The following is a 12,241-nucleotide window of genomic DNA, read 5'->3' as shown; positions in this document are numbered from 1 at the left end:
CAGTATACACATTACACTCATATCTACTCCTCAGTATACACACTACACTCATATCTACTCCTCAGTATACACATTACACTAATATCTACTCCGCAGTATACACACTACACTCATATCTACTCCTCAGTATGCACACTACACTCATATCTACTCCTCAGTATACACACTACACTCATATCTACTCCTCAGTATACACAGTACACTCATATCTACTCCTCAGTATGCACACTACACTCATATCTACTCCTCAGTATACACACTACACTCATATCTACTCCTCAGTATACACACTACACTCATATCTACTCCTCACTATACACATTACACTCATATCTACTCCTCACTATACACACTACACTTATATCTACTCCTCAGTATACACATTACACTCATATCTACTCCTCAGTATACACACTACACTCATATCTACTCCCCAGTATACACATTACACTCATATCTACTCCTCAGTATACACATTACACTCATATCTACTCCTCAGTATACACATTACACTCATATCTACTCCTCAGTATACACATTACACTCATATCTACTCCTCAGTATATACATTACACTCATATCTAATCCTCAGTATACACATTACACTCATATCTACTCCTCAGTATACACACTACACTCATATCTACTCCCCAGTATACACATTACACTCATATCTACTCCTCAGTATACACATTACACTCATATCTACTCCTCAGTATACACACTACACTTATATCTACTCCTCAGTATACACATTACACTCATATCTACTCCTCAGTATACACACTACACTCATATCTACTCCCCAGTATACACATTACACTCATATCTACTCCTCAGTATACACATTACACTCATATCTACTCCTCAGTATACACAGTACACTCATATCTACTCCTCAGTATACACTCTACACTCATATCTACTCCTCAGTATACACACTACACTCATATCTACTCAGTATACACATTACTCTCATATCTACTCAGTATACACATTACTCTCATATCTACTCCTCAGTATACACATTACACTCATATCTTCTCCCTAGTATACACACTACACTCATATCTACTCCTCAGTATACACATTACACTCATATCTACTCCTCAGTATACACATTACACTCATATCTACTCCTCAGTATACACACTACACTCATATCTACTCCTCAGTATACACATTACACTCATATCTACTCCTCAGTATACACATTACTCTCATATCTACTCCTCAGTATACACATTACACTCATATCTACTCCTCAGTATACACATTACTCATATCTACTCCTCAGTATACACATTACACTCATATCTACTCCTCAGTATACACATTACACTTATATCTACTCCTCAGTATACACATTACACTCATATCTACTCCTCAGTATACACATTACACTCATATCTACTCCTCAGTATACACATTACTCATATCTACTCCTCAGTATACACATTACACTCATATCTACTCCTCAGTATACACATTACACTCATATCTACTCCTCAGTATACACATTACTCATATCTACTCCTCAGTATACACATTACACTCATATCTACTCCTCAGTATACACATTACACTTATATCTACTCCTCAGTATACACACTACACTCATATCTACTCCTCAGTATACACATTACTCTCATATCTACTCCTCAGTATACACATTACACTCATATCTACTCCTCAGTATACACACTACACTCATATCTACTCCTCAGTATACACATTACACTTATATCTACTCCTCAGTATACACATTACACTCATATCTACTCCCTACTATACACATTACACTCATATCTACTCCTCAGTATACACACTACACTCATATCTACTCTTCAGTATACACATTACACTCATATCTACTCCTCAGTATACACATTACACTCATATTTACTCCTCAGTATACACACTACACTCATATCTACTCCTCAGTATACACTACTCTCATATCTACTCCTCAGTATACACACTACACTCATATCTACTCCTCAGTATACACATTACACTCATATCTTCTCAGTATACACATTACACTCATATCTACTCCTCAGTATACACACTACACTCATATCTACTCCTCAGTATACACATTACACTCATATCTACTCCGCAGTATACACATTACTCTCATATCTACTCCTCAGTATACACATTACACTCATATCTACTCCTCAGTATACACACTACACTTATATCTACTCCTCAGTATACACAGTACACTAATCTACTCCTCACTATACACACGACACTCATATCTACTCCTCAGTATACACATTACTCTCATATCTACTCCTGAGTATACACATTACTCTCATATCTACTCCTCAGTATACACATTACACTTATATCTACTCCTCAGTATACACATTCCACTCATATCTACTCCTCAGTATACACATTTCACTCATATCTACTCCCTAGTGTACACATTACACTCATATCTACTCCTCACTATACACACTACACTTATATCTACTCCTCAGTATACACATTACACTCATATCTACTCCTCAGTATACACATTACACTCATATCTACTCCTCAGTATACACATTACACTCATATCTACACTTTAGTATACACACTACACTCATATCTACTCCTCAGTATACACACTACACTCATATCTACTCCTCAGTATACACATTACACTCATATCTACTCCTCAGTATACACATTACACTCATATCTACTCCTCAGTATACACATTACTCTCATATCTACTCCTCAGTATACACATTACTCATATCTACTCCTCAGTATACACATTACATTCATATCTACTCCTCAGTATTCACACTACACTTATATCTACTCCTCAGTATACACATTACTCATATCTACTCCTCAGTATACACATTACATTCATATCTACTCCTCAGTATTCACACTACACTTATATCTACTCCTCAGTATACACATTACACTTATATCTACTCCTCAGTATACACACTACACTCATATCTACTCCTCAGTATTCACACTACACTTATATCTACTCCTCAGTATACACATAACTCATATCTACTCCTCAGTATACACATTACATTCATATCTACTCCTCAGTATTCACACTACACTTATATCTACTCCTCAGTATTCACACTACACTTATATCTACTCCTCAGTATATACACTACACTCATATCTACTCCTCAGTATACACATTACACTCATATCTACTCCTCAGTATACACATTACTCTCATATCTACTCCTCAGTATACACACTACACTCATATCTACTCCTCAGTATACACATTACACTCATATCTACTCCTCAGTATACACACTACACTCATATCTACTCCTCAGTATACACATTACACTAATATCTACTCCGCAGTATACACACTACACTCATATCTACTCCTCAGTATGCACACTACACTCATATCTACTCCTCAGTATACACACTACACTCATATCTACTCCTCAGTATACACAGTACACTCATATCTACTCCTCAGTATGCACACTACACTCATATCTACTCCTCAGTATACACACTACACTCATATCTACTCCTCAGTATACACACTACACTCATATCTACTCCTCACTATACACATTACACTCATATCTACTCCTCACTATACACACTACACTTATATCTACTCCTCAGTATACACATTACACTCATATCTACTCCTCAGTATACACACTACACTCATATCTACTCCCCAGTATACACATTACACTCATATCTACTCCTCAGTATACACATTACACTCATATCTACTCCTCAGTATACACATTACACTCATATCTACTCCTCAGTATACACATTACACTCATATCTACTCCTCAGTATACACATTACACTCATATCTACTCCTCAGTATACACATTACACTCATATCTACTCCTCAGTATACACATTACACTCATATCTACTCCTCAGTATACACACTACACTCATATCTACTCCCCAGTATACACATTACACTCATATCTACTCCTCAGTATACACATTACACTCATATCTACTCCTCAGTATACACACTACACTCATATCTACTCCCCAGTATACACATTACACTCATATCTACTCCTCAGTATACACATTACACTCATATCTACTCCTCAGTATACACACTACACTTATATCTACTCCTCAGTATACACATTACACTCATATCTACTCCTCAGTATACACATTACACTCATATCTACTCCTCAGTATACACATTACGCTCATATCTACTCCTCAGTATACACATTACACTCATATCTACTCCTCAGTATACACACAACCCTTATATCTACTCCTCAGTATACACATTACACTCATATCTACTCCTCAGTATACACATTACACTCATATCTACTCCTCAGTATACACATTACACTCATATTTACTCCTCAGTATACACACTACACTCATATCTACTCCTCAGTATACACTACTCTCATATCTACTCCTCAGTATACACACTACACTCATATCTACTCCTCAGTATACACATTACACTCATATCTTCTCAGTATACACATTACACTCATATCTACTCCTCAGTATACACATTACACTTATATCTACTCCTCAGTATACACACTACACTCATATCTACTCCTCAGTATACACATTACTCTCATATCTACTCCTCAGTATACACATTACACTCATATCTACTCCTCAGTATACACATTACACTCATATCTACTCCTCAGTATACACATTACTCTCATATCTACTCCTCAGTATACACACTACACTCATATCTACTCCTCAGTATACACATTACACTCATATCTACTCCTCAGTATACACACTACACTCATATCTACTCCTCAGTATACACATTACACTAATATCTACTCCGCAGTATACACACTACACTCATATCTACTCCTCAGTATGCACACTCCTCAGTATACACACTACACTCATATCTACTCCTCAGTATACACAGTACACTCATATCTACTCCTCAGTATGCACACTACACTCATATCTACTCCTCAGTATACACACTACACTCATATCTACTCCTCACTATACACACTACACTTATATCTACTCCTCAGTATACACATTACACTCATATCTACTCCTCAGTATACACACTACACTCATATCTACTCCCCAGTATACACATTACACTCATATCTACTCCTCAGTATACACATTACACTCATATCTACTCCTCAGTATACACACTACACTTATATCTACTCCTCAGTATACACATTACACTCATATCTACTCCTCAGTATACACATTACACTCATATCTACTCCTCAGTATACACATTACACTCATATCTACTCCTCAGTATACACACTACACTCATATCTACTCCCCAGTATACACATTACACTCATATCTACTCCTCAGTATACACATTACACTCATATCTACTCCTCAGTATACACATTACACTCATATCTACTCCTCAGTATACACATTACTCTCATATCTACTCCTCAGTATACACATTACTCATATCTACTCCTCAGTATACACATTACATTCATATCTACTCCTCAGTATTCACACTACACTTATATCTACTCCTCAGTATACACATTACTCATATCTACTCCTCAGTATACACATTACATTCATATCTACTCCTCAGTATTCACACTACACTTATATCTACTCCTCAGTATACACATTACACTTATATCTACTCCTCAGTATACACACTACACTCATATCTACTCCTCAGTATTCACACTACACTTATATCTACTCCTCAGTATACACACTACACTTATATCTACTCCTCAGTATTCACACTACACTTATATCTACTCCTCAGTATACACACTACACTCATATCTACTCCTCAGTATACACATTACTCTCATATCTACTCCTCAGTATGCACATTACACTCATATCTACTCCTCAGTATACACATTACACTCATATCTACTCCTCAGTATACACATTACTCTCATATCTACTCCTCAGTATACACACTACACTCATATCTACTCCTCAGTATACACATTACACTCATATCTACTCCTCAGTATACACACTACACTCATATCTACTCCTCAGTATACACATTACACTAATATCTACTCCGCAGTATACACACTACACTCATATCTACTCCTCAGTATGCACACTACACTCATATCTACTCCTCAGTATACACACTACACTCATATCTACTCCTCAGTATACACAGTACACTCATAGCTACTCCTCAGTATGCACACTACACTCATATCTACTCCTCAGTATACACACTACACTCATATCTACTCCTCACTATACACACTACACTTATATCTACTCCTCAGTATACACATTACACTCATATCTACTCCTCAGTATACACACTACACTCATATCTACTCCCCAGTATACACATTACACTCATATCTACTCCTCAGTATACACATTACACTCATATCTACTCCTCAGTATACACACTACACTTATATCTACTCCTCAGTATACACATTACACTCATATCTACTCCTCAGTATACACATTACACTCATATCTACTCCTCAGTATACACATTACACTCATATCTACTCCTCAGTATACACACTACACTCATATCTACTCCCCAGTATACACATTACACTCATATCTACTCCTCAGTATACACATTACACTCATATCTACTCCTCAGTATACACACTACACTTATATCTACTCCTCAGTATACACATTACACTCATATCTACTCCTCAGTATACACACTACACTCATATCTACTCCCCAGTATACACATTACACTCATATCTACTCCTCAGTATACACATTACACTCATATCTACTCCTCAGTATACACACTACACTTATATCTACTCCTCAGTATACACATTACACTCATATCTACTCCTCAGTATACACATTACACTCATATCTACTCCTCAGTATACACATTACACTCATATCTACTCCTCAGTATACACATTACACTCATATCTACTCCTCAGTATACACACAACACTTATATCTACTCCTCAGTATACACATTACACTCATATCTACTCCTCAGTATACACATTACACTCATATCTACTCCTCAGTATACACATTACACTCATATTTACTCCTCAGTATACACACTACACTCATATCTACTCCTCAGTATACACTACTCTCATATCTACTCCTCAGTATACACACTACACTCATATCTACTCCTCAGTATACACATTACACTCATATCTTCTCAGTATACACATTACACTCATATCTACTCCTCAGTATACACACTACACTCATATCTACTCCTCATTATACACATTACACTCATATCTACTCCGCAGTATACACATTACTCTCATATCTACTCCTCAGTATACACATTACACTCATATCTACTCCTCAGTATACACACTACACTTATATCTACTCCTCAGTATACACAGTACACTAATCTACTCCTCACTATTCACACGACACTCATATCTACTCCTCAGTATACACATTGCCAAGAGTAAGGACGCAGAAGCATCCGAAACGCGTAGGCTTTGAGGACACCACTCCTCACTTATTTCCACACCTGGACCACATACCTCTGGACTAACTTTTAAACAAGGACTATTAAACTTGGAATTTCGTTTCCATTTTAAACTGCATACAGCGCTGGATCCAAACACTCCTCTTCTTCCCTATACACATTACTCTCATATCTACTCCTCAGTATACACATTACACTCATATCTACACTTTAGTATACACACTACACTCATATCTACTCCTCAGTATACACACTACACTCATGTCTACTCCTCAGTATACACATTACACTCATATCTACACCTCAGTATACACATTACACTCATATCTACTCCTCAGTATACACATTACTCTCATATCTACTCCTCAGTATACACATTACTCATATCTACTCCTCAGTATACGCATTACATTCATATCTACTCCTCAGTATTCACACTACACTCATATCTACTCCTCAGTATACACATTACTCTCATATCTACTCCTCAGTATACACATTACACTCATATCTACTCCTCAGTATACACATTACTCTCATATCTACTCCTCAGTATACACATTACACTCATATCTACTCCTCAGTATACACACTACACTCATATCTACTCAGTATACACATTACTCTCATATCTACTCAGTATACACATTACTCTCATATCTACTCCTCAGTATACACAGTACACTCATATCTACTCCTCAGTATACACTCTACACTCATATCTACTCCTCAGTATACACACTACACTCATATCTACTCAGTATACACATTACTCTCATATCTACTCAGTATACACATTACTCTCATATCTACTCCTCAGTATACACATTACACTCATATCTTCTCCCTAGTATACACACTACACTCATATCTACTCCTCAGTATACACATTACACTCATATCTACTCCTCAGTATACACATTACACTCATATCTACTCCTCAGTATACACACTACACTCATATCTACTCCTCAGTATACACATTACACTCATATCTACTCCCTACTATACACATTACACTCATATCTACTCCTCAGTATACACATTACACTCATATCTACTCCCTACTATACACATTACACTCATATCTACTCCTCAGTATACACACTACACTCATATCTACTCCTCAGTATACACATTACACTCATATCTTCTCAGTATACACATTACACTCATATCTACTCCTCAGTATACACACTTCACTCATATCTACTCCTCAGTATACACATTACACTCATATCTACTCCGCAGTATACACATTACACTCATATCTACTCCTCAGTATACACATTACACTCATATCTACTCCTTAGTATACACATTACACTCATATCTACTCCTCAGTATACACATTACACTCATATTTACTCCTCAGTATACACACTACACTCATATCTACTCCTCAGTATACACTACTCTCATATCTACTCCTCAGTATACACACTACACTCATATCTACTCCTCAGTATACACTACTCTCATATCTACTCCTCAGTATACACTACTCTCATATCTACTCCGCAGTATACACATTACTCTCATATCTACTCCTCAGTATACACATTACACTCATATCTACTCCTCAGTATACACACTACACTTATATCTACTCCTCAGTATACACAGTACACTAATCTACTCCTCACTATACACACGACACTCATATCTACTCCTCAGTATACACATTACTCTCATATCTACTCCTCAGTATACACATTACTCTCATATCTACTCCTCAGTATACACATTACACTCATATCTACACTTTAGTATACACACTACACTCATATCTACTCCTCAGTATACACACTACACTCATATCTACTCCTCAGTATACACATTACACTCATATCTACTCCTCAGTATACACATTACACTCATATCTACTCCTCAGTATACACACTACACTCATATCTACTCCTCAGTATACACATTACTCTCATATCTACTCCTCAGTATACACATTACTCATATCTACTCCTCAGTATACACATTACATTCATATCTACTCCTCAGTATACACATTACACTCATATCTACTCCTCAGTATACACATTACTCTCATATCTACTCCTCAGTATACACATTACACTCATATCTACTCCTCAGTATACACAGTACACTCATATCTACTCCTCAGTATACACACTACACTCATATCTACTCCTCAGTATACACATTACTCTCATATCTACTCCTCAGTATACACATTACACTCATATCTACTCCTCAGTATACACAGTACACTCATATCTACTCCTCAGTATACACGCTACACTCATATCTACTCCTCAGTATACACACTACACTCATATCTACTCAGTATACACATTACTCTCATATCTACTCAGTATACACATTACTCTCATATCTACTCCTCAGTATACACATTACACTCATATCTTCTCCCTAGTATACACACTACACTCATATCTACTCCTCAGTATACACATTACACTCATATCTACTCCTCAGTATACACATTACACTCATATCTACTCCTCAGTATACACACTACACTCATATCTACTCCTCAGTATACACATTACACTCATATCTACTCCTCAGTATACACATTACTCTCATATCTACTCCTCAGTATACACATTACACTCATATCTACTCCTCAGTATACACATTACTCATATCTACTCCTCAGTATACACATTACACTCATATCTACTCCTCAGTATACACATTACACTCATATCTACTCCTCAGTATACACATTACACTTATATCTACTCCTCAGTATACACATTACACTCATATCTACTCCTCAGTATACACATTACACTCATATCTACTCCTCAGTATACACATTACTCATATCTACTCCTCACTATACACATTACACTCATATCTACTCCTCAGTATACACATTACACTTATATCTACTCCTCAGTATACACACTACACTCATATCTACTCCTCAGTATACACATTACTCTCATATCTACTCCTCAGTATACACATTACACTCATATCTACTCCTCAGTATACACACTACACTCATATCTACTCCTCAGTATACACATTACACTTATATCTACTCCTCAGTATACACACTACACTCATATCTACTCCTCAGTATACACACTACACTCATATCTACTCCTCAGTATACACATTACACTCATATCTACTCCTCAGTATACACATTACACTCATATCTACTCCTCAGTATACACACTACACTCATATCTACTCCTCAGTATACACATTACTCTCATATCTACTCCTCAGTATACACATTACTCTCATATCTACTCCTCAGTATACAGACCACTGTGCTTCTGTTTACCTGCACTCTGCTATGTGATTGGTATTGCCCGGTATATGTGACACTATATGGGCTTTGTCCACTATAGATCGGGACCACTTCTCCTCAGTTTTCCAACAAGAAAGCCCCCTCCTCTCCACATGATGATTTGCTGTGAATTCCTCACTACTGCCCCCTCCCCCTTCCCACGGACCGGAGTCCTTAATGAGATACGAGCCCCCTCTCTGATATATCATTCTGTTCCATTACGAGCAGCCGGAGCTGCCGGGAGATCAGCACAGCAGACACCGGCAGAAGAGAGATCAGGGTATCCAGGAGATCAGAGGAGCCCGTCGATCAGCATACAGGACAGCGGATTTGGGAGATCAGCACCCAGGACAGCAGAGCCAGGAGATCAGCACCCAGGACAGCAGAGCTGGGAGAGCAGCACCCAGGACAGCAGAGCTGGGAGATCAGCACCCAGGACAGCAGAAACGGGAGATCAGCACCCAGGACAGCAGAGCTGGGAGAGCAGCACCCAGGACAGCAGAAACGGGAGATCAGCACCCAGGACAGCAGAAACGGGAGATCAGCACCCAGGACAGCAGAGCTGGGAGATCAGCACCCAGGACAGCAGAAACAGGAGATCAGCACCCAGGACAGCAGAGACGGGAGATCAGCACCCAGGACAGCAGAGACGGGAGATCAGCACCCGGGACAGCAGAAACGGGAGATCAGCACCCAGGACAGCAGAAACGGGAGATCAGCACCCAGGACAGCAGAAACGAGAGATCAGCACCCAGGACAGCAGAGCTGGGAGATCAGCACCCAGGACAGCAGTGTGTCCGGAGATAAGCACCCAGGACAGCAGAGACGGGAGATCAGCACCCAGGACAGCAGAAACGGGAGATCAGCACCCAGGACAGCAGAAACGGGAGATCAGCACCCAGGACAGCAGAGCCGGGAGATCAGCACCCAGGACAGCAGAGCCGGGAGATCAGCACCCAGGACAGCAAAGCCGGGAGATCAGCACCCAGGACAGCAGAGTCGGGAGATCAGCACCCAGGACAGCAGAGTCGGGAGATCAGCACCCAGGATAGCAGAGACAGGAGATCAGCACCCAGGACAGCAAAGACGAGAGATCAGCACCCGGGACAGCAGAGACGGGAGATCAGCACCTGGGACAGCAGAGACGGGAAATCAGCACCCAGGACAGCAGAGCCAAGAGATCAGCACCCAGGACAGCAGAGACGGGAGATCAGCACCTGGGACAGCAGAGACGGGAGATCAACACCTGGGACAGCAGAGACGGGAGATCAGCACCCAGGACAGCAGAGACGGGAGATCAGCACCCGGGACAGCAGAGACGAGAGATCAGCACCCAGGACAGCAGAGACGGGAGATTAGCACCCAGGATAGCAGAGACAGGAGATCAGCACCCAGGAAAGCAAAGACGAGAGATCAGCACCCAGGACAGCAGAGCTGGGAGATCAGCACCCAGGACAGCAGAGACGGGATAT

This window comes from Rhinoderma darwinii, chromosome 7, assembly GCF_050947455.1.
Source record: "Rhinoderma darwinii isolate aRhiDar2 chromosome 7, aRhiDar2.hap1, whole genome shotgun sequence".
NCBI lineage: Eukaryota > Metazoa > Chordata > Amphibia > Anura > Rhinodermatidae > Rhinoderma > Rhinoderma darwinii.
This window is presented reverse-complemented; position numbering follows the sequence as displayed.